Source organism: Zootermopsis nevadensis, unplaced genomic scaffold, assembly GCF_977971745.1.
Source record: "Zootermopsis nevadensis isolate Lab colony 2312 unplaced genomic scaffold, Znev_1.0 Znev_ptg000027l, whole genome shotgun sequence".
NCBI lineage: Eukaryota > Metazoa > Arthropoda > Insecta > Blattodea > Termopsidae > Zootermopsis > Zootermopsis nevadensis.
Window position 1 is genome coordinate 958,368 of NW_028259159.1, and position 26,544 is coordinate 984,911.

The following is a 26,544-nucleotide window of genomic DNA, read 5'->3' on the forward strand; positions in this document are numbered from 1 at the left end:
CTTTCGAAGTCCAGCCAGCGTATCCTATCAGTCCTCTTTCAGTTGCACTGGCTCCGAATATTGAAGGGAGGCGTCTTGTCGGTAAGGTATCATTCTGATTAATCGATTCCAAACCTGAAAATAAATATAATTATCTGCTTAAATGTCTACAAATTCAAACATAATGACTTATTGCTTTATGTAACATGCTTTTCTGTATAAAATTAAATTATAAACCCGAAAACTTAAAAATTACGCTGATAAAAGCAGTCGTGACCTTTTTTCACCTTCCCAAGAGAAACTGAGGAAAATCACACCTCATTCACGATAGCCAAACTCAGAACCGGGATTCGATGTCGGGACCTCCCGAATTCAAAGCCAGCACCACGCCCTCTGAAAACACTTTGGTTTATTTAGACAGTGTTTTAGTTGTTGCGGTGGATAGAGACTACGTCTCTGTGGAGCTGAGCCATAAACGGGCCCAATGTCCATCACCCACATCATCTATGGCGACAAGCCGGCGACTAACAATTTGAGTTATGACACGGTCTACTCTCACGGAGTTTGGTGGAAAAGAAAATCTACGGAAAAAACTTTGCCTGCGCGCTCCTAATTATGCATTCATTAATGCAAGTATATCTACTGTACGAACAAAGACAAACATCTAGGTCCTGGAGGTACACGAATTCTCATCTTACGTTTGTTAAGTTCTGCGATTCAAACAACTTAGTCGACGAAATCAACACCAGCCTTTTTACGTCAAGAAGAAACTTCAAATAACTGCCATTCATACAACTCTGTAAATTGTGAAGAGATGAAAGGCAAGAGTGAGTGACTGCAGCCATCGCCAGTATCTCAAGTTATTTCCTTCTGGCGGAGAAAACATACCAACTATCGGTTTTCGGTTCGATCACACATGACATGATATGCTTGCGGCTGTACACTACTGCCTGAATGAAGGTCACAATTTTGTTCGATACCAAGTCTCAGGGGGAAATATGTATTTATGTCGTGCAGCAGAGAAATTAAGCGCTATTACACTATGCCTAGGTACCATGTGAATATCATGCCGGGGAGGAAGTCTAGGATATGAGGGTGTACACTGAATCCACTTGGCTTAGAACAGGAACCAGTGGTGATCTCTTGAGAACACGATTCTGTTAAAGACCTCTGCAGACAATAACGACAAGAGAAGGATATAACTTATCAGCGACTTCTTATTTTAAGTTCATATCACTGTATTCTGCTAAGGACTGATTAGTGAATCGGATCATCAATATCAGTTTCAAAGACTTGAGTGTTACAAACAAAATATGGCCGATACTAAAGTACAAAAGTAAAAACCACTTTTGACGTTAATTAAAAACCTCAAGATTCTTAAGAGATTTGAGGTTCTCATGGTGGTTTCGATTTTGTTCTTATGGGTTGTGACGCCTTATAACCTTGTAGGTGGTTAGTAACGTTTCGAAGAAACGTATCTCCTCCATTTTCATGGTTGAAGTGGAGTGAAATATAAGGTTGAATGACAGAATGATCAATGAGTTCGTAAGGACATGGAAGGAAGCGGTCGTAGCCTAATTTATGGTACTATTCCGGCGTACGGTTCGAAGGACTGAAGAAAACCATATATCTCATTCAGGACAGTCAGTCTCCAGACCGGGATTTGAAAGAGACTTTCCGAAAGGGATGCAGTTTGCTAACCGCGACGTTCGGCCGAAATATTCTAAAAACTTAGAAATTATAAAGCAAGACAGTTCACACTTTTCGGTAACCGATAAGAGAGAAAAATATGTAATTCATTTTCGTTGCTTAAAGATAATCAGCTTCGTAAAAGGGACCTAAATACTCGAAACATGTAGAAGAGCTACAAGACAGTCTTAATAGAAGCCTGGGAAATACATGTTTACAAATAGCTAATGGAGAACTGTCATTCCACATAGGAGTCTAACCTTCGTTATCTAGAGGTAAGATTGACAGTGGGGGTTGTCCTTTTCACTCGCTGTTTCCAAACAAAATCTATAGAAAAGGGTGAATATAATGTGGGACGAAGATAAGCATAAAATTAAAATATTGATCAATATAGAAAATTACTGACAAGAGCTTACACTCTGAAAACTAACTTGAATTATGTACTGTAACTACAATAAGCAAATAGACCAGTGTATTTATAATTTTCTGAAAGGAAAACAAACTTTTTGTAACTGAAGGCAGAAACTTTTCATATTTGTTGAAAACTAAAATAAAGATAACTGACAACTTGCAGTAATTTACAGCTGAGTAAACAAACAGAAGTTGCGAGGAGTTCTTATGAAAGCAGCCCAATGAAGTCCTTACATTCTAAGTAAGCATTGGAAGCAAAGCTGAATTAATCTTTCATTGATCTTTTTCCAAATGTGCTTTGAATTGCTAACACTTCCAGAATCAGAGATCAAGTTTGTCACTTTAGGTTTCAAGAGGTCTTACTACGAATAAAGAAAACAATAAACAGACATTTCAAAGTTAATAGGCACATTTTTGTAACTTTTATTTGTGAATGCGCCATGAAAACCTATCAGCGTAATGACTACCAATCATTCGAAAACTGAAGTAGAGTTACGTTCCGAAACATCGTGTATGTAAAATCTACCCCAAAGTCCCAGCACTGTCATTGACTGTTGCGTATTGGGCATTGCGGCGTGTTCCAATTGAAAATTACTTCTGAAATTATGAATCAGTTTAGACATTTGGCAGGATGATCATCCTGTCGCAACGCCTCAGCCCAAACATTCGTGCCTTGAGCAGGATTCAAGTCTGCGACACCAGTACACAAGCAGCCAAGACCCAGGCCCTAGACCCTGATACTCTGACTTGTATTAAGGATTATAAGCTCGGCTATAAAATCACATTGTGGTGACCCCACACAACTACTACTAAAATAAATTTTGAGTTTGAGGAAAGAGGACATGCTTGTGGTCACTATTTTTGTGAACTTACGCAGTTTTTATCATTGTAGGCTGCTGATGGTATGGGAGGATAAGTTGAGTAACCTTGGCCTCGACAGATATGCCCTTCCGATATTACGATTAATGCGACTGACAATATGACGCAGTTCCCACCGTCGCTGGCCATTTCGGTCTTTGGCATTTCTCTATGACAGTTTCTCTCTCAACTTTGCCATTTGTTAAAAACAAACGTCACGCAGAGAAAGAGGAACTCTTCCTCTGTCGCTTATCAACTCTTTTATCTCTCTTTTATTTTTTTATTTTTTTGGTCTTGTCATCACGTACCATCCTCACATTTCAAACCAGTCGTTTAAATACAGGATCCATAAAAAAATTAAGAGGGTGTTAAATTCCGAGAATTCTTGCTGCCATACAGTCCAGAGCGTTTTATTTTCCTTTCTACTATTTAAAATTGCAGAGTAAAATACATACGCCTAGAATGTTGCCCGTTGTTTTACATGGGTGTGAAACCTTGTCCCTCAGACTAAAATAAAACGGATACTGAAGAGAATATCTGGACCTAAGAAGGAGGAAGTGACAAGAGGCTGGAAAAATCAGCGTGATAAGGATCCCCTTTTTTTGCATTCTTTTCAAAATATTATTTAAATAATCAAATAAAGCAGGATGGGATGGGCAGGACATGTACAACACACTGGGTAATGACAAATAGTACAGAAATTTTGTTGGAAAACCTGAAGTAAAGAGTCACCCATAAGACCCAGCCATAGATGGACACCATTAAAATGCGTCATAGGGACGAAGGATGGGAGAGTTTGGATTGGGTCCACGTGGGTTAGGCTAGGAACCAGTGGCAAGATCTTATGAATAAGGTAATGAATCTTCGGTTTCTACAAAATATGTGGAATTTCTAGATTAGCTGAGCAAACTATCAACGTCTCACGAAGAACTCTGCTCCAACAGCCATTTTAAACGAAGCGAATTTTTTTTCTGATAACAATTTTGGCAAGAATTATAGACCACAATACTGTCAATACTGTAGACTTATTTATAGTTTATTCAACGACGGGTTTTAGTAGCACAGACTAAATAGAGTCGAATGATAGAGTGATTAGTGAATAAGGCATTGGAAAGGATGTGGAAGGGAGCGGTCGTGGCCTAATTTAAGGTACAATCTTATAAAATAATAAAACATGAGTGAGGACAAGGATTATAAATAAAATGGGAGAAATGGATGTATGCATGATTTCGATTGGGTAGATGGAGATTGGAAGGTCTCAGAGGTAAAACTGAGAAAGGCAAGTGCCTGATGAGAGGCGAGAAGGAATATCCAGAACATGTAAGATGTCAAACAGCGGTTAATATTTAAAGACAGGGCGTCATATAATCGTCTGAAGTAGGCAGTGCAAGTCCCGATCGAAGATAAAGACGGCAATGTTGATTTTGATTAACGAAATAAGACACTCAAGTGCGATTCACGTAGGACAGACTGCGATTGTGATCACTGCTGAGTGCCTTTAACCTTTTGGAGCACGAAATTCATCTAAATAATATTTATAATTTCATTTTCAACACCAAATAAATCACAGAGCGCCTCTACTACATTGGACATTATCTTAGAGAGAAATTCATGAAAGGAATTTAATTAGTGGTCAACGCTTTCATCTAAAAAGAATCTCCCTTATTATGTCTACTGATATCATACATCATCGCGCGCGCATGATATGTAATTTTAAACGAAATTAAAATTGGCCGATACGTTTTAGTAGAGACTTAAATGGAAAATTTAATTAAATCCATGCATTCACAACGGATTTACTATAGACGAACAGCAGACATGCTGACGAAAATATGGACGGGACACGGCTAAGCTAACAGGAGCTTGGATATTGTTACAATAAGGGCACAAAATATAAAGAGGAGAGTGACTCTACTCTATTATTTTTAGTTCTCTCAGTTTCTCTTTGCGATTTTTTCTTTTCGACAATTCTCTTCCAAATTTACTCGACTTCTTCACTGGCATTATAAAAATATCATTCGCAAATAAAGTGTTCCGCATTAATAACATACATGGAATCTAAAGATCTTATTTTAGAGGCCAAGATGAATCATTGTTTATGAACCGTGGCACTGCAACTGACGTTTCAACACGTAGAAATAATATATATTACTATATGCATTATTTCATACTCCCTTCAGAATGAATGGTTTCATATCACTACATCTGAAATTAACCCGTTTTTAACAAGTTCACTCAGCCATAATTTCATGATAGGACCATAAACATCAACGGTTATGAAGTATTTACAAACTGCAGGAAATGGAGAAACGGACAAAGTGATAGCATAGACTCAGTAGTATTGACTCGCAACAGAACAATCATTGTTAACACAACGCAGCTGACTATGCACCCACTGATTTAGGAACGTTTGTTTGGAATTTATGAAATACTAAACAATGTTTCAATATTTGCTGCAGAACAATACGTCTAAAACACGAAAAGGTTAAACCTTCCGATACGGAGGTGAAGCAACGAGAGCGACTTTCGCAGCACGTACAACACGATCAGAAAACATCTGCCTCCAGGATTTCATGTAAGGGTAGGCTAACTGAATTTACTAGAATTCGGTTGGCGGCCTCTAGCAACATAGTTGATGTGCCACTTTGTATCATAATTCTATCCATGAAATATATATACAAAATGTAAAGCCTTCATTTCAATGTTTACGTGTAGATTTAACTGTTGCAACTGTCTACAAATGGAATACAGTGACGGGGATAATTTCAGTTTTGTATGATATGTACTGATTACGTTTATGCAGCTTTTATGATAAACATGGACACACGCAACTTCACATTTTCCTTTTCACACTGTGAATACATGCATCCATGCAAGTGCTGGAAAGGACGCATTAATTAGTTATTTCCTCTAAATTGTAATAAGAAAAATGTCTGTTTTAGGTCTACTATAACACTGGCTCACAAAGGTATGACTTAATTTATAATATTTTCCTGAAAATGAGTGACTTCGTATTCAACGCGGTCTAATCAGAAGCGTTTTACAATTTAGATAACTAAAGCACTACCCGCTTACGCTCCTTAAAAGTATTGCTACCTACATTTCCTTTGGTAGATTTTACCTCTTACATTCACAGTAATATTTCTGAGCCATTGAGGTGTTATTATAGTGAATGCTATTTACAATTAAAATGTGGAATAGCTAAGTAAGAATTTTTAGACATTCTGCTAAAACGTAGACCCCTAACTTATCTCAAAGGCCATATCCGGATCGCGTGCAATATTTCTCTCTCCCATGGTCAAATAAACGCCACCACAGAATATACTGCTTAAATAATCTTGTCTCGAAACTAACGCAAAATTTACGATAAAATTTATCGAACATATAAATCCAACTCCGGAAGTGGGGTGTGTGCATATAGATTATATTTTATGACCCTTGCACTCTATTCAGGAAATCAAAACAAGAGGCAGGGGGAGGAATTTGAATAAGAGATCAGAGGTTAAAAGTGTTATATATGACGAACATAGATTTATACGTTGGGAAGTTTCATTATACTGGACGTACTTTATGCTCAAGGAAAGTGACAATCTGGCATGGGTCAAACAAGGGATCCAGTGCTCCACTAAAGTAGTTACTGGCTCTGAAAAGCAGCTTGGTTAAAATTTACCTATTCTTTTCGTCTGAGTGTCTGATAAAGCATGTAAGGTTGAGGCGATAAGAAAAATGTTTATCAGCGTAGATTCACATGAAAAATGTGACAAGATACCAGTATGCCACAGCAAGTGTACTGTGACGAACAGAAAGTTCGGTCTACTACCAATATGTCATTATGCATTTTAAAAGAATTATGGAAATATTTCCTCCAGTCATTCATATCCGAACGGTCGAATGGTGAATTTAACCGGATTGGTATTCATTAATATAATGATTATGAATATTTTATATAACGACACTGTATCAAATGCAAACGTTAATCAAGAACCAGTTAAATGAGAATGATTATAAGCGACAATTGAGAAAATAAGAGGAAGAATGTGGAGGTAGATTAGCCTCGCATTGTATTCTGAAATGGGAAACAGCCATTAACTAAAACATGGGTGTGGTCACTTCGCACAAATGCAATAATCATGGCGACGGAAGTGAAATAAAACAATCCGTCTAACCATTCTTTCAGCTTTATACGAGCTGACCTCTCCCTACCTGATTCCTGAATGCGCGCGCAAAATCAATTCTCAAATGTAGAGGCGGTTGCTACAAAACAAGGTGCTAGGAACCAGATGCGATGTTGCGCCATGCAGGGGCCTGATGATGGAAGCAGTAAGCACCCCTGAAACGTCGGTCAGTTTTTACGAGACTACAAGGCGCAATATCCCAGAAGACAGCCATCTTCTTACTGGCTGCCGTGAGAACCTGAAATCTCACCCGTTTTAAAGTCTATCCGGGTTCTCAGCGTTTTATAATTCTTTCCTCATGAACTTTTATTTTGTTTTAGGTAGACCAAGACCGTCTCCTTCCTAATCCTTCCTACTGTACGTTCGTTATCATTTCTCAACTCAGTCCATGCATTTAACATTCTTTGTCGGTTTCAGATAAGTTTGTGTTCACTAACTTTTAGATAAGAAATAAAAAACAATTGTACAGTACAGACTGTCCAAAATGTCAGAAATCAGTGTAAAGTGATTTAATTTTAAAACATTATTTATGGTCAATACAAGAAGCTAGAAATTCATCACAACTAGAAGTACTCTGCTACTGAGCAATGCATACTTTCACTTTCTCTTCTTGCTTTTGAGTGTTTCTTTCTTTTTCGCTTTCTCCGGCAATATATAACAGTATTGTGCACATATTTTGTCGACTTCCATGCTCAATTCTCCCTCATTTGTGTCAGCACCAGTTATTATGTAGACTATTTTCCATTTACTGGCTTTTCACTTCGTTTCCATGTCAACAATTTCAGTTCATAAAATATCATTTCACGTTATTCTCTCACTCTGTATTCTCTGAATAAGAATCTTTTTCACAAAGGAAGATTTAATGTAATACACGTTTCGCTATAGGGAGAATTTCCTTTATTAGTTTTGTAGACATTTCGTCTCATTATTTGGTGCAGTGCTCCATTACTTGTAACACAAACTTCAGGGCTCGTAGTCGATATCAAAATTCGATTTAAACACATCGCCATTACTGTTCTTCTGATTATTAAGAAGTTAAGTTTGTTCGTAATAAAGTATTTTTGTATTAACCGATCAATAAAATATATCACGTAATTTCCATATATATATACACGTATATATTAAGTGTTTCATTATTTGGATCAAAAGTTTTACGTTTCTATCAAAGTCAATCTTACTTCAGGCACATAGTGTGGCAACAGCTCATGATCAAATCTTGACCCTAGGAACACTTCTATCGTGCCGTTCGTACTGGAACTACACCTTTCGCTACTGAAAGCACCTATTCCTTTATTTTACTTTATTTTTAGGTTGAGATGCATTAATATTAATAACATGCTAAAATTTTGTATTTTAAATCTGACTGAGGCTGACTGGGTGATATAAAGTCACGGAAAAAACCTCGCCTAAAACACATTTCGTGCTGCAAATACTCAAGACATTTAGTTCTCACCTTGACCTTCTGAAACCGTGTGCGTTAGATTTTGTAGCAAAATTTTAAAATAATGCAATACGTCAATTAAGTTGTTCTTTAATCTGAGGGACAGAGAAGCAACGGAAGCAGCATTTAAATGGAAGGGTAGACCCTATATGTTAACAATAGTGATAATTTTAACAAGTGCTTCGCTAAATGTCTTACTACTTCACGGACCAAACCGTGGTTCAGATTATTGAGGCGCCATTCATTATACACACCACATTTTCTTCAGTCTCTACCAACGGTTTATCTCTTTCTAATATATTCTTTCACACGCATATAAGAAACGTTTATTTTTAATATCGCTGGGTCTACATCCTACCAACATTCTTATCATTACAAAGAATAACTCCAATAATTATTGAAGTTATTACCTCGTAATTTTCTTACCTGCAAGAAGAAGAAAGTGTAAGTGGAACAGCAGCCCACTTTCATCAAGATATTTTGGTGACGACCATGACTTGCTGTACCTACCAGCACATTACGTCACATTTTATGTGTTTTAAGACGATCATTAAATTTATTTTGGTTGCATCGGCCTACTACTGTACAGAATCTTATTAATAACGATCGAAGGGTAAAAGGTTATTTCCAGAGCACATCATATAAGTATAACCTATCTTAAAGGGTTATATTTTTATTTTAGTTTAAAATACACACGAGAAATAACTTTCGTTTTAAAGAGCCATGCTCATCTTCTTTATTACAGACTCGACTCTTAGAGTTCGTCCTAAAGCTCTTTTCTAAGTTGAAGATTTCTGTCTTCTGGGTTGTTGCGTTGTGTAGTCTGGTCGATGTTAACAAACGTTTCAGAGGTCATACTGCCTCCGTCATCAGGGCGATGAGTATGAAGATTTCTGTCTTCTGGGTTGTTGCGCTGTGTAGTCTGGTCGATGTTTACCTACGTTTCAGAGGTCATACTGCCTCCGTCATCAGGGCGATGAGTATGAAGATTTCTGTCTTCTGGGTTGTTGCGCTGTGTAATCTGGTCGATGTTAACCAACGTTTCAGAGGTCATACTGCCTCCGTCATCAGGGCGATGAATATTCTTTTCCAAGTTATGTCGATACTACGACAGCATCATCAAACTACATCTCTGGCTCTGCAGATGTAAAAGGCTCAAAGGATTTCCAAGACCTGAAGCTATGTGGCATGCCAGTTTTTCACAGTGAGGTTCTGCTTTCGATGTGATTGAAATTATTGATTCGATATGACAAGCTTTTCATGCTCTTCATAGTAGATAAGAAGCAGACGTGATCACAAGCTTTATATATGATTAAATAATTCAGAAGCAGCCTCGATGCGGCAGTTACGTTCCAAGGGCACATATAGCAATCCGCACTTTTCATTCTAGAAACGAGGACAGACAACAGATGCTATAATTTTTTGAACGAGAAATACTTTCGATTTAATTCAGGCCTGCTATATGATGTGTATAAGGTTTATTTGATTATCTGATAATTATTATTAATGAATCTTTTTGGTGCTGGAGGAAGCTGTCCGGCACTCGTCTTCCGGATCTTAATATTCTTCTGTTAAATACTTTTTATTGCATAGTTTATGCGTAACTTCGGCCTTTGGGGATGACCAGCGTCGAATGGTCTCCGGCTATGTAAGTCTAAGGACAAGAACTGGATTGTTTATGTAATGTCAAACAAGAGAATGGTATGAAGAGTAAATTTAAATGATCAGGAAGGAAATGATAGTGACATATTAAAGCTACTATACCAGCATCTGCCTAGAGAGACAGGAGCAATTTCGGTCAGAAAAGCTGGTCTTAGGGCTGGGATTCAAATCCAGGATCTGCAGAATACGAAGGAGGGGTGATGAAGTTTAGACCGCGATGTTCGATCTTGCTGATGTGGAAAAACGGCGGAAAATATGAATGAGCCCGAACGGCGGTACTGCCAAGATTTCGAACTAAAGTTCAATGAAAGCTCTTTCGGAACAGCATTTAAATGTCGCATATAAGCGTATGGTGGTTTGAGTTCTCTCATATTGATCAAAGCAGTCTGTTTGGTAGACGCAACCAGGGAAAAGAGACTGAGAGAGAGAGAGAAATTCAGCATTACATAATTGAATAAGCAGAGAACTACGGCGCTCAGCCCAGCGTTTGTAAAAATTAAAATCAATATTTATGGATAGCAAAGCCCACATTTAGTTTCCTTTCAAAGGATATAAGTTAAAAACTTATATTTACTTATATACACCTGTCATCATGTTCTATACACTGAATTCTCATTCTCCGTAGATAAAGTTGATATAACCGTTTGTCAGAAGTATATAAAGATAATCGATCGCTGGACTGTGTATCTGACCTTTTTCGAGAGCTGTCTTAAGTATCTTCAGTATAGTCATTTTTACCACAATATATCCCAGTAAATGAAGAAAGCAATACATTAGGATGTTTGGACAGAGTTCATATCTACTAATCTACATGTTCTGAGCAGGAATTTTGAGACTGTATTTTCTTTCGCATATTATTATATAATAAGTCGTTTAAATTGTCTAAACCAATTCAAGGCCTAATCCGTAAGATCTGATAAATATTATCATTAAATGCTAATATTATAATAATCTATGTGTGAGTAAAACACGCACGTGTACATATAATGCAGCATTTCTGCCTCGACGCATGTCCAGGCGCAAGCAGTGACCAGAGTTACGAAAATATGCAGACTTTATGGGCTGTTATTTCCGGACATCTTCACATGAAGGTAAAGAGAGTGAGGAAGTTAGTGTCCTTCATCACACAGTTGCTCCACACATTCATACCGTCTGAAATCCCCCCAAAGCATGCTCAAGTCTAAGAAATCATAAGCACAAAGTCACTTCATCCATCTCATTCCTTTAACCGTAAACTCTTTTTTGACTACTGATATTTGATCAGGAAATTTTAGCAACAATTGTGTAACAAATAAAAATTTGGGTTACAAATTTATTTTCAAACATCACTAAATGTTTACTGTATCAAATATGTTACAAAACTCAGTACAATGAAAATTTAACGATTCACACCATTCACAATCATAAAGCAATTTTACTTTTGTTATATTTGAGTATAATGCACCCGAAGCTTCGATACGTGTTCACAAGAGTTCGCCATCGGTCCTTTGTATGCATTTCTCATTTCACCCAAGCGTGCTATATATCCCACCAATCTCATCCTCGTTTAATTTGATCCTAATAATACTTTTAAAGAGTGCATATTATGCAGCTATTATAGGCTGATCTGTCTCCGGACATACTTTGCTTCATTGGATTACAATTTATGGATCATTACAAATCGCGGTCAATGACACAAAATAATGTTGATTTCTGCTCGCTTCATGCTTGCTACATGCAGATTACAGATGTAGCAAAGCAGAGGCTGACATGACGTATGCGAAATTCAATCGACGTCGTGTCAAACGCATTGGGTTGATGGATTCCCGATTAGTGCGCGTTTACATGAGACTGGTCTGCTGGTAATGCTTTCAACATTAACTCACGTCTAGTCTGTCACAACACACAAACGCTTTACAATCATCGTGCGGTTTTTTAAACGGCATGTCTTCTGCTGATAAATTTCGTAGTGTGAACGCCATTTATTTCCACAAGGCTATAAAAAATAGTCGTGCATATTTTTAAACGGCACGTGTGAACATCTTTTATTTCCTCTGGCATTTATTACTTGCCCACATATAAGCTTAAAAACAGCACAATTTTAATTTATAAGTCTAGTGGTTTGACGTAACTATGCACATTACACAGCACATACACAAAAATATGTAAGACAGAATTAAGTATTTCGTTAACGTGTTGATACTCAGTATGCATTGATTACTACAACTGGTGGCAATGACTGATTCTTAAATTCATAATGTCAGTAACATGATGGACGCTGTTCACCTACTAAATTATAGCTTGTATATTTCAGTAGTTAAGTAATCGGTTGTCACTATACTGAGACACGTATTTTTAAAAAAAGATACAGAAAATTCGAAAACGCCTTTATAATAAATACGTCCCAGACAATGAAAAATGCCCAGTATAATATTGGAATGAATAATTTTATTTTTTATGCTGTATATTCATATTACAATACGCAAAGTAATTATTTACAAATAATTACAAAGCTAAACAAATAGAACTTCCAGAACCATTGATTAATTTCAGGCATCGTCTACAGCAGAACTCTACTGACCACAAAGCTAAAATTATGAAAGATTAACATAGTGAATTTTTCAAACACCAAGTGGCTACTAAGAGTCCCTAGAAATGGTAATTTTATTTTAGTTTCTGACATATTCTTACTTTCATTATAATGTAACTACATGGCACATCCGACGTTTTATAGATTGATGCCATCGCTATCTAGGCCATACAAATAAACGTTGCTTAAACACACACATCTTGCTATGCATTAGAGGATAATTGGGTAAGAAATACACCACATCAATTATGTACAACTAATAATATGTTAAACAACTGTCGTATGTTTAAGTACGTGACATATAAAGGCAAATCTATCCTTCAGCTAAACTAAACAACATGCCATGAATATGTCTATGTGGGTGAAGGCAGAACGCCATACATTATTAACAGAGTTACTAGATGGAGGTAAGTGGTCACCATCTCCCCTTCTTCCGATCTTATCCGGGTAAAGACGTCCAGAACTTACACTGAATAGGAATAATAAGTAAGCTCCTGATTCAGTTTGGACTTGGCGGTGACGATAACGAGCCTGGAGTCAAATCTGGTCGTCCTGCCACTAACAAATCTCTATAATGAATGAACTGTGTCTACTCACCAATGCCACTATGATGAAACCTCAGGAATCGGACAGGGAGAAAATGTACGGTTTTTAACACAGCGCAAAAACTACCGTACAAGAGCTAAGAGTGTTTTTTATCTTGCGCAGTAGATGGACATTTTGTAAATATGTCGAATGTTCTAGTAAAATTTTACCCTGTCAACAGAGAAGCCCACTTCTGTAATATCTACAGGATTTAAAAATGGACTACAAGCCACACTATAGTTCTACCGACGGAAATTGTAATCTTTCGAAGTTTGTTTAGTTTCTTATTCTGTGGTAGCTTTTCAAGCGGTGAGACTGGTGAAGAGGGCGGAGGAATAGAACGCGCTGAAACTAAGCGGTTAAACATTATCTAATTTATTCCCACAAATTATAGGAACAAAATATGAAGGAGAGACAAATTACACGAATGAGAAGTTCGTCGTCGTAATTAGCGAAACCAATTTTCATGATGGCTGCAAATTCTATGCGGTCCGGCAACGGGAAGTTTCAGATCACTCCTGTCGGCGTTCTCCTCTGCACCAACAAAACTCTAATTTCCGCGTATCGTGAACTGTATTAATGTTTCGCTGAACATTTCAAAGGGAAAAATGGCATGACGTGTGGAAAGCCACACTTTCACATAAGCTGGGGGAGGTCAGAAGATAGAAAAGGGTTATTAGCGCACAGCCTGATTAGATTTTGTTAACGTTTCACACTGCGTATAGTGAAGGTAAAGGCGGGTACTGCATAGGCTAGTATTTCTACGTTACTGTCTAATACATTAAACAATCCCACGTTTCACCACAGCATAAAATACATTAATTTTAACTGCAAGTTAAGCTTTGAAAAAAATATATTTTTCAAGTTTTATGTATCTGATAACAACAGTAACAAACATAAATTAGGTTATTGGTAAAACTCGGGAATTTTTCACGATTTTTACATTTTATTTTCTATTAATACCAATAAAATTTTCATTCTTTATTCATCAATGATACTTTCTTTACATAACACAAAATTCAGGTTATGCTAGACACGGAAGCGATAATTAGATCCTTCGAAAAGGTGGTAACCATCTACAAGATTACATGACGTCACAACCTAAAAGACCACAATCGATATCAGAACAAATTTTACAAAAAGAAGTAATGTGACAGAATAAACACGTAACATCTACCACAGCGGTATTCCTAAATCCATTAGAACTACATTTTTGCCGTGTAAGCAAACTTGGGCAGTTAGTACTAACAATATGCACGAATTAATAAAGTCTTCTCTGGCTATCAGCCGTGTTAGTTGGTGATCAATCGCTTCACATCATATATTATGCACGAACTTTATTTTTTAGCATCGAGTAAAGAAACTCACATTGTTCGTAAAGTCTGAAACATACCTACGATTATACAGATGCTATTCTAGTAGCACGGTTAACGGCTGCTTGGCATGATGAATATTATATCACCTACTTTTTCGTGTCTCACGCTACAGCCAGGGAGATAGTCAATCCCTTTCTCTGCACTAGTTCCTCTCCATAACTTATAAATAGTTAAAACTCTTAAAACCGAATGTGACGAGCGGAAAACCGTACGAAACAAACTAACAGCTTCTCTAGGAAGACGGCACCACTGAGTCAGTTGGTGAAATAAATAAACTTACCAGCTGATTTTCACTTACCTACTTCGTTGCAAGGGTTTCTGAAGTCGTTAATGTACTGGTTCATGCTCTTTATGTGGACAGAAAACCTTTCGTAACTCTTTGTTTGAACTGCAAGTTAGAATCATGAGTGAAATTAATTACTGCGCCTGAGCAGCGACCTCTCTAACTGATTAACTGGCGAATTATTTAATGACACGGCTCCAACTAAATAGCATACACAGGATCCAAAGAGACGAGGCGAAAACTATGGATCGGGAAAAGGTCACTTGGAACGGGGGTAGTGTGGCATATTTCGAAGTACTGTCCTGCCCTGAAACAATTGTAAAACGGAAACTTCGAAGACCAAGAAAGAAACAGAAGACTAATAACTGGGGCGATTTTGGAGTCTTCTATAACAAATTGCCAACATGACTCCCATGGTTGTTATCAGTAAGCAAAAGTCGGTTATTTTTAATTTGATGAATGACTGGGGAAAACAAAGTTTAGACAATGCAGCTAGTTGTATTGTTAGTAGGTCTACCGCCAGACAGAGTGAGGGATTGCTCTAAATTCATTTCATATATGATAGTTACATCGGAATTGTATATAAAATTAAGGTCATGTTCTTACACCCACACTAAATGAATTCATACAACATAATTCCTTTTTAAGTTCAGACATAGCTTTAATATTCAGAGAGAGGGTAGATATGTTATGTAAGAATTATTGCGAAGACGTAATTTAGCAACAGTACAAAAGATTTGTTATGGACAACAGAAATTAGGTTGCACTGTATTCGTCCAAACGTGCAGTGTAGTTGATCCCAAACTCCGATATGTTATTATCTCTTGGTGTCTTATGCTCACTCATATACTACAAAAACTGGTCCCGTATTACATGAACATCTAAAGTTCAGAGAATTTTAGAAGAGATCTGACAATCTCTGTAGCTTCAGCATCATCACACAAAGCATACCTTCATTGTCCTATAGCCTAAAGAAATCTGACACGATCAATAGGAAACAACTAAAGCAGTAGGAGAGGGAGAGCCGAATTTCAACATCCAACTATCGGAAGACTGTTGAAGAGCTTCCTGGCTTGTGAAACGCAGTGCAAATTAAGTTAGCTTAAATTACTCGACCATGTATTGATGCGAGTAATCCAGCAATTCCAAACTTGACAACCAGCTTAGACATGCTGGGAACTTTAACATAAACTGTGCTGAATATCTGAAGAGCAGCCAACATAAACAAGAAATAGCGGTCAGCTTTCCAACAGAAAGTAAGTTACGACCCTTAGCCTCATCGACAAACTTAAACGTACACATGAATCAATATCACATACCAACCGTTACAGGAGACATGGAAATTTCAACAACGTACTTCTTAGATTTAGTCGGAAGACATAAAGACTCAAGGTAAATGTCAAATATTCATAATAATGAGCTTCATAATTTGTACTCTTGACCAAATATTATTTCAGTGATCAAATCAATGGTGGGTGTGATTAGTAAGGCATGTAGCATACATGGGCGAGACGACAAATATATACATAATTTTGGTCGTAAAACCTGAAGGGAGGTGCGGGAATGGGCGTGGATGTGAGGATAAAACTAAAATTAATCTTAAAGAAATATCCAGTTCATCACTCCGGGGTTAAAGTTTAGATTCCCGCGATCTCTATTAGACTAATCCTACAGTTTCTCATTTACAAAAAAATTACTAAAACACAACACATACTTAATTAATTTCACAAGTTCATGTCTCGGTTTAACCTGTTAGCAAGATAAATGGAAACACATTGAGATATTACACAATAGACGGATCTCTGAATTGATAACAAATAACGCAGCATAATTAGTATCATAGATAGTGGGTGTCATCGGTTGAAAGCATTTGGTTTTCAGGAAATAATTGTGAAATACTTTAAAACTTCAATCATTTACGGCGTTTGACAGAAGCTCAATTTCCGTGGATGGCAAAATGCAGGTGCAGAAGCTCAGTAAAGGAAACGGAACTAAAAGTAGGTCAGGAATCTTGAATTAGGAAAGGCGGTACCTGGGTTAATTTTCTGTTCAGGCGATGATTCGTGGAATCAGAATTCCATGAATACGCTTTAAATAAAAGACCTGAAAGCCCATACATTCACTCGAAACAACAAACGTTTAGAAAACTGCCACCTTCAGAAGGTGTTCTGAACAAGCATTGGTTTTCTTTGAGGCTGCTCTGAAAGACCTTCAACCTGATGCTTTGCATCGGAACGACTATCGACAACGAAGGGCGCATTGCGTGGGGTAACGGAGACCCCTTGGGAATTTCTGTTGCCGTGTTCGACACGCAACAGGAAAAAAAGTTAGTTTACTGCACGATGGGGCCCGCCTTTCAGCCAACCATGAAACTCGACTAGTCGTGTAACTATTTCCTATTTGCAGGTCCGCCACTAAATATTATTGGTATGAATAATGTATCAAATGCAGAAACTAATTAGACTCAAATTTCAGAGGATGATGACGTATAGTAAACTGAAAAGGAATGGAAAGCGGACAGTCCTGGCATTAGTTAAGAGCAGCTGTATAAAATTGAGAGGGACGTACATCAGGACAGCCAGTGTCAAACTGGGAAATTCAGCAAGGTAAATGATGCGCAAAACGCTGCAGGTAACGTTATTAGTAATGCCGAATACGTCTCACAGAGCGAGTTTCATAAAACATTCCTGTCCAGAGTCACCTACTTATCTGTAATATAAATTCCTTCTGTCCACTTTGCCCAGTGATTTCTTAGAAAAAGTATAAGCTTCGATGCATGCAGCAATCTATTTGATATTTACAAGCACTCTCTTCCATACGGTATCACGGTGTTATATAATTATAGCATTTGTATCAAATCCTTTCGTTTTAGAACGTACATTTAATATGCAAGAATAATTCAGTGTAATTTTTTGTGTCAGCTCAAGATGACATGTTACGGTTTGAACTGTTGATGAAGGTATTAAAGATGCATGTAGAAGATTAATTTAATATCACACAGTTACAAGAAGTAAATATACGTTAAGAATGACACTTTGGCTGGTATTATCATGCAGAAAGTATCGGTCCATGACAGAGAACCAAACTTCGATGAAAAAAGAATGTCGCGGCTTAGCTATCTTCTCTAAATCGAGAGGAGATGAATGAAATTGTCAGCGTTTTCTACAAAACTTACCGAGTCAGCAGAAGCTAAGAAATGTTACGGTACCACGTCAGAGGCTATCACAAACAATTTTTACTCGTGATAGTTATGTGGGTGCCTACGGCAGGTACATTATTGAACATTTTTGTACGAAGTGTTTGTGATAAAATTATTAATGCCAGTCTGAGACAGGTCATAGGAAAGGGGCAGCAATGACTAAGCAGAACTGGGGCTATATTAAGAAATACAATATTGTAAATAAAATATATCTCTATATATAGCCCATAGTTAGTGTCTAAATTTAATCACTTTCAAAACAATGGTGACGAATTTATAGGACAACTTTACGCACTGTTCTGTAGTACTGAACAACGATTTACGTGAAGACTTAACGTGTTTTTTTCAGTTTTGAATTTCAAAACACAGTCACTTTCGTTTTACCACCGTTATACTGGTGTTTTTGTATTGACTTTACATATGGGTGTTACGTGTGGTTATGACATAATATGTCACATTACGACAACTAAACTTTCACGCCCACGACGGGTATCACAGCCATTAATTACATAAAACGCAATGCCAGCGATCAGTAAGCTTGATCCATAGCCCCGTAATTTCAAGAGACAGGCTTAATAAATTTCAAGCTTTCATTTTCAATTACAAATACAGCTAAACATACAAAATAAACATCTGAGGTTCAGTGACCATCAAAGCATCAGCAGCCTACAAATCTGCAAGACCTTGCAACCTAGAAGACCAACATTGACATCTTCGGAGCACTCATATCTCATATCCTAGAACTATGGCTGAACAGCTTGAAAACGGCATGTATCATATTTAATTTACACCGCTTAACGACTTAAATAAAACTATATTAAGGACCTTTAATGCAATATTGGCAGCGACGTCATATAAGAAGTCTTCAAAACCCTATTATTATAGGATTAATGATTTCCACTTTGTTCCAAGCACCATTTTAAAAATAAACTCCACATTACGAGACTCGTCTAGAAGGAAGACGAGGGTTGTCTGATATTCTTCCAGACAATCAGCTTCCCCAGATTTTATGCTACGTAACATTACAAAACGTGGTGGCTGGAGACTTAAGAAAGTTGTTTTTAACCTTTATTATCACCCCCATTAAGTTAAAACTAGAGTTTAATATACCAAACACTCGGCAAGCAGAAGTTGACTTTTCCATTATCTGACAATTTTAATAACACGAATCTATAACAGGCTACAGCCCTCATTGCGATTCTGGGAATACGCGTTGTAAATTTAAAATTAAAACACTGATAGACGTTACGTACAATGATAGGCAGGTTACACGGGGTTTTGTTTTATGAAGCCATTTGTTATATTATAAATCTAACACAGAGCCAAGTTTTTATTACAAACAGCAATCTTCTCATACTTCCATATTATAAAGAAAATTCGATTTAGGACTGTAAATTTGACAGATCAGTACTAAGTATTTATAAAGGATTTTTTATTAGAATGCTGTGACCCTGTTCTAATATCAGACAGTTTAATTTCCGACATTTCCGACTATTTCTGCTTGATACAGAATTCTCAGCCTGAAATGTGAATTATCAAATGAACGCTGAGAAATCCAATACAATTTGCAGTAATCATATTTAATCGAATTGTCGTCCAGTTGAATGTTGAACTGACGTGGAGAAAAAGTCGCACGTTATTCCGTATACGTTGGAATACAAAATGACAGACTCGGTCAGAATAATGGCTATGCATAGTTTTATTACTTTATGGAGATCGTTTCGGCTGCGCTCAAAAGTTTGTCCTGTCCGCATTCTGTGTGGATCAGATTGCACGTATCTGCTTCCTATACAGGTCGCGTGTGGAGAGTGGCGACAGATTCTCACGGCTCCGAGTATGAAGATTGCTTCCTTATGGAATGATGCGGCGTATAAACCTGTAGACGTTTATCGCCGTTTTAAAATTGCTTACTGTTTCCATCACAGAAGGTCAGAAATACAGAAAACTCCAAGTAAAATGTAACGAACAATTTTACAAAATAGTTTAACGTGCATCCTCAGTTACTAGCGGATAGATTTTTTTTTCAACGCCAATATCTACAATCCGACGCAAAATTACCTCTTGTATTCATACAAAATTGTGACGTAACCAAAGAAACATCCATTATAACATATTTTATCCCATATGACACAGTAAGCACTTTCCGTATTTTCGTGTTATCTGTTTCTCGTCTACTTGAAGTGTTTTATCCAGCGATATGCGCACAGTTTATAGCTGTCAATGCAACGATCTCATAATCTCTGCTAATGAAGTCGGCCTGACGTTCAATACATTGTCGATAAGGTGGAATTAGCAGTGAACAATGCTGAGCCCACGTTATACCAACAGAATCGATGCTAAACAAATTAACAGTATATGTGATATTGTTAACTACAATAGCAGTAGTTAATTAGAACATTAATCAAATGCCATCTAATACAAAGATCATGTCTGAATCAACTGAAATAGGTCAAACGGTTAAACCTTTAAAGCATCATCTTTAGAGGCTTTTAAAATTTGAGAAGGACCAAGCTTTTCTTCGAGAAAGAAAGACGAAGAAGAGTCAGTTCGTTTTTCTTCTCAACTTAATTCGGTGTTGTTCCTTTATAATAATGGGTTTTATTAGCAATGAAATAAACCACCACCGTAGAGCCCCATGCAACCTGACAATTAGAAATGAAATATGTGCTTCGTTGGTTGGATTATTTCTTGCTCGCGTGTGGCAATGTCATAACAAATTGAGAAATTTTCGTTGGTTTCGCCAAAATAACTAGAAGAAAGGCGAGTTGATCACTACAGGCCTACTGTACATCACAGAAGAATTTCCAGTATTATAAAAGGGCCACGTCTTAGAACATACGGGTTTCAGCTGTATCCATTTAAAGTCACATCAAGATTACCTTACAGCCTCTTACCGTATAGCTACAAATGGTCGAGCTTCTTAGTAAAGTTTTTGAATCGAACACTAGATCTGGCTGTACAGACTGAAATTACATGTAGTGAAATTCGATCTTTTTAGAATCACCGGGTTACATATTAGGCTACATCTGCTGTTTACGCACTGAGTGCCATCCTTCACCCGACACTCTCAAAAACACTAAATTACTATTAACAAATTACTCGTCTCAGAGTCGAATGCTAGGACTCGAGATGCGGAGATGGTGGAATTGGCCTTTAACAAGAGCAGAATACCAAAGGTTTGTGAGACAGACTGATTTATTTGCCTATACCAATATTACGTTTGGAAATTGTCCATGGTCTGCAATGTGCATGATATGCATATTTCGAGATTTGTCTACTCTCATCGTGCAAATGGCTGCACAACATACATCGCGTGTATAAAATACACATGAGTGGCCCGTGTCCAAAATATATTAACATAATTTAGTTATAAATCCTGTTTTCCATTTCTATAAAGAATTTATATACCCCGCTGTTCCATCGCCTCTCAGCAAAATCACCGATTGTTGTGGCAATGTAAAATATCCATATCAAAATTACAGGTTTCGTGCTGGGATTATATTAGTCAATAGCACTTCTAAAGATGCAAATCTGACCTTTGTAAATCAATTAGGGCAGACAGCATCCAAGTTGTAATGCCTGGAGTTGTTCTAGTTTTAATCAAATGCACGAGACTTCCCATTAATTCTTGGTGTCGCTGTGTAGTGCAGCCAATTGTCCTCTAGTGATTCTGCTCCTGCTGCTTCAGTTAGACAGGAGACACTCTACAGGGTAGAGTGCTGAAGGGGTAAGAATAAACTGTACAAGTTTTCTCAGAACGGACGTGTGTTGCGTTAATTCTGTTTTAGTGAATATAACATTTAATGTACTGTCTGCAGTGACTGAGAAAAGACTTGGGCACAAAACTCGGTCTCCGCGGTCGAGTGTCGAACATAATATTCCCCCTTTCTTAATGGCGTGAAAATAGTTTAATTAAGCTTAAATTACCAGATTCACACTTCATCGTAAGAATTCAAACGTGGACCTATCTCTTCCGCTGCCTCCGTCAGTTTGCAAGTGGTTTCAAACTATAGAAATCGCAAAACAATTTCAAGGACACCCCTGTGCGGGACTGCAGGCACCTAAACCACGCTGATATCCGATTCAAAATCCTGCAGTGGATACAAAGGTACAAACACGCGACGCATTGTAATACATGACAAGTACTTGAAGAAGACTTCACATTTTTAGACGAACGAATCAAACTCTTTCCCTGCTGCAACGTCATCAACAGATACTACCTTTCAATACTTCTAAAATTACTCAATGTGAAAAATTGGTGTGAAGCCCGAATCACTTACGAATTACGGTTCAGATATAAATTTCATAAAGACATTCGGTATCTTATTTCCAATACAAGTAAGTAAACTATTATACGGTTCGAAATACCAGTTAACCTACTTAAAGACATTTTGATTAATTCTAATATTCCGTAAAAGATTATTTCTTGACTCTTTCAAACTTGATTCCTTCAGTCCAACCTCATATTTCGCTTCTTCAGTTCCATTTAGTTTCTGCTGCCAATTACAGCTGCGTCTTCACTTTAAAATTTTAAAAAGTTGTAATCCTAGAGCTAAACATGAAACAGTAACGCAATTTTCAGCTTCAAAGAGGCAAAGTTGCACACTTATTTCGTGGATAACTTAATTTTTATCTCTAGGCTAATCAAGAAGCAACGAACTTTCCATACGTTAATGCGATTAGAGAAGAGAATTCTATTTCTATTTCTGGTTTATTCATGTCCATCCCCTATTTTCTGTGTTCCTTCTTTTTTTCTTTACTTTCAACGTTTAGCCTGAAGTTATCTGATTTCAAAAATAAACAACACAAAATGGCGGCGACCGCGCGGAATTATATTGCTGGAATATACGGAGACAAGTCTTTCTTTGTAAGAAGAATTTATTAAGTAAACATTATATAGGGAATAAAAGAGCTATAAACGACCATAGTGACAAGATTCACATTAAATAGAGTAACGTGCATTCGTATAATGGAAACTGTCGATATAAGTAACAATTAAAACAATTTTATGTCTATTAATCGCTTTCTAAAAAATGTATAAAGGCGATCTCGTGATAAATTAATATAAATATGTGCTAAAGAGACTTGTTACACCTCACAATGGTAAAATGAAGGGAAATGGAGACGTCATCATAATGGGTACCTGATTAATTGCAATCTTTAATTCTGTAACTATCAAAATATAAGAAACTTATCGAAGTCAAAATGGTCTGTTGCAATCACGATAGAAATCTAATTTATCAGGAATACAAAGAGTGGCCAGTCATGAAGAATGGCGATTGTGGTCCTCTGGGCTATAACACAATGCAGTATTATATACCAACGTTTCGGAGGAATGTATCGCCTCCGTCTTCAGGGCTAAAAACCAAGAATAACTTCACAGCCGTGAGACGCTCAAATTTCACATACCTATGGGAATTGTTCTATGGGATAAGAGATAGGATAAGTAACGTGACAGACATGATTTGTATCTGTAGTCTGCATGATCAGATACAAGAACTAAAAAAGTACATGTGTGGAAAATACGAAATTGATATGAATGTTTGGACTTGATTAAGTTTCCAGAGAGCAGCACGAAATTGTGGACTTTGGCTGCAGTAGGCGTAATACGTAACAGGGTGGCCCCTTCGGGCTGAGCATAGTTTTCCCATTGGATCCAAGAGTCAAGAAGCCCTTCTGGCACTACTTCTTAAACTAATAACCAATTTTCGTTACCTATAAAATACTTACAAATAACAAATTCATATATTACATGCTCAAACATAAATTTTGTTAAAATGTGCAAACATTATAGGGTTACACATTATTTTAAATTTGCTCCTCAGACAGTATTTGTCTGACACAATTTTACACGGAAATCGTATAATTTGAGGCATTAATCTCAAGTCAATCGCACGGTGGAATACGTATCTATGAAAAGCAGAAGACGATATAGAAATCAATAATTTTTAAAATCCTTCGGAATTGTTAAAAGAAACGAGCCTGAGGTAACTAGTAACAAATCAATAATTTCACGGGCATGATTTCAAGTTGTTTCGGACCGGATGTGGCCCGCGGGTCGCCAGTTGGTCTGCACTGATAACACACACTTCCGTACAATGCCAGAAAGTTAGAATTCTGATGACAATTACGTAACACACAAACATCTACGACGTGAATAGAATTCGAACCCACAATCCCAAAACGAACATCGATACACTACCGATGTGCTCAGATGACTTCGGTTTCCGACGCACGCTAAAAGCGTTAGCAGTGAAGGTCAATAATATGTAGGGTATGTCTGTATGTTGACATAAGCCTTTTGCACAAACATATTGATTGAAGCCACAAGCAGAATACCATATATCTAATTAAGTTGCATGCTATATATGAAACAACTACATAAAACTTTCGTACATTCAATAAATCCGTCTCAGCTAACAATACTTACACATTATGCACGGGTAAACAAAGTAAAACAAAGCGAACGAAATGTTTTTCGTGAATCGGTTATATCAAAACAAGTACATCGGTTCGATATACGTCGCCGATTACAATAACGCATCCAAGACGGAAAAAAAAGACTTAAAGGGACATCTGACTTCGTTTCCTTCTTTGTAAGTTTTATACTCCGCTAAAATATTACGAATTCATTGCACACGATTAAGAAGAACGTTTGTCATTAATATCGACAAAATTATGTTTATTTGCCTGAATTTATAAATTATCAGACAGACAAGATTATGCCTGTGCGTGTTTAAAAAGATGTAATAATTTTTACAGGTTGAAGAACAGCAAATCCTACATTCAAACCGCGAGGTATGTTAAGGCATCGAGTCGGGTTTAACAAAGACTGAACTTACATGTATATTACCGCATTTTGGATGAATATTCCACATCCGTTTTCAGAATATCGACATAGCAGGTTACCAGAAAAAGATTCAACTTATAGTACGCTCTGTGCAACGACTCTTATTAAAGGTTTGTAACAACTGCTCAAGAATTGTTTCAATATCATGTTAGATACTGCCCGTTGTCTGCGAAGCATTTGATATACACGACGTTTCGGTAGTTGTAGATACTCCAGTCCCCAGGTGATTATACTGGTAGATTTTGTCGCTTTCTACTTTGGAATTAGTGGTCCCGAGTTCGGTCCCAACAGTCTGCTAACCCAACTAGCATAGAAATAAATACGTGATAAAATATTTCTTTCATGAAATATGGGAGTACAGACAACTCCCTAAACAAGGTGTCAGATATGGACAATGAACAATGTCCATTATAAGCCTAGTAGCTTACTTTTATGATGACGTATGGAACGAGAAGAACTAAACAGAATTTGGTTGCGCTAGGAGGAGTGGTTTTATGCATAGAAAACTTTTAAAATTCTATTAACTCTGTAAGAAGAACCAAAATGTTAAATTCATCCTCCGTTTTCCTTACCAACTCATATGACGTTCAGTTCAAAACAACTGCTTAAAAGTGAAACGTGGTAGCTTGAATATCAGAATCCATCTCATTTTAAAATTTTAGTATGAAGTTTCGGCAAGAACTTCAGACACCAACTTTAAATGGATCAAAATCTATAGAAACTAGCGGAAGTTAAGCATTAATAATTACGGCACTTAGCAAATGTATTCCATGCAAAATTTCCGTTAATATTGATTTCCGATAGTCTATCTGAGAGTTGTCAGATATACATTCGAACACGTATATAACCAGGTGCATAACCGTTTTTTGTCGACAGTCCAACACAAAACCTTCGATTGACAAATACGTCGACATGTAAAGGTAAAATATAGGTCTGAACAACAATATTATTGTTTTCGACCTCAGTTTATCAGGCGTACATTTTTGTCTTGCATCAAAATCGCGTGATCCTCTCATACTCCTTTGTCTGTTTTTATTTAACGACACTTTCTACGCTGTAAAGACAGAGTCCTGAACAGGATAAAGACTGTGAATAATGAGTTGCGTATGATCAGATCCTGCAACATTTTAAGACATCTTAAACGATGATTCCAGAGGGGTCGAGAAAAAATACAGAAACCCCCAGAACAGACATCTTCAGGGATAAAAATCACGAAACACGATCGATACTTGAATTCGATAAGTATCTGATTCGGTCCTCGACTAACTTACCGGCAATCTTAACACTAACTGATCTAAGTCACTCCTTGCGAATTACAGGACAGAATCTTGTACATTCTTACCTACAGGCTTACACCATTCATCATCATCTTCCTACCTCAATCGACGCTTTAACTTCCGTGTTTGAAACAGCATTGTTATATATCCTACGTACTTTGTTTTCTTCGTCCCTTGTTTAAAGGCACTT

At 37.2% G+C, this 26,544-nt stretch overlaps 1 protein-coding gene across 7 annotated transcripts in view; it reads right to left on the reverse strand.

Annotated features, from left to right (window-relative positions):
• The window catches only part of LOC110828533 (uncharacterized), a 281,385-nt gene that overhangs the window by 25,570 nt on the left and 229,271 nt on the right, over positions 1-26,544 (reverse strand). For all 7 annotated transcript variants that reach the window (XM_087356737.1, XM_087356736.1, XM_087356734.1 and 4 more), the window contains one exon: positions 1-114. The gene's annotated coding sequence lies outside the window, so the exon portion shown is untranslated. The remainder of the gene's footprint in view (positions 115-26,544) is intronic.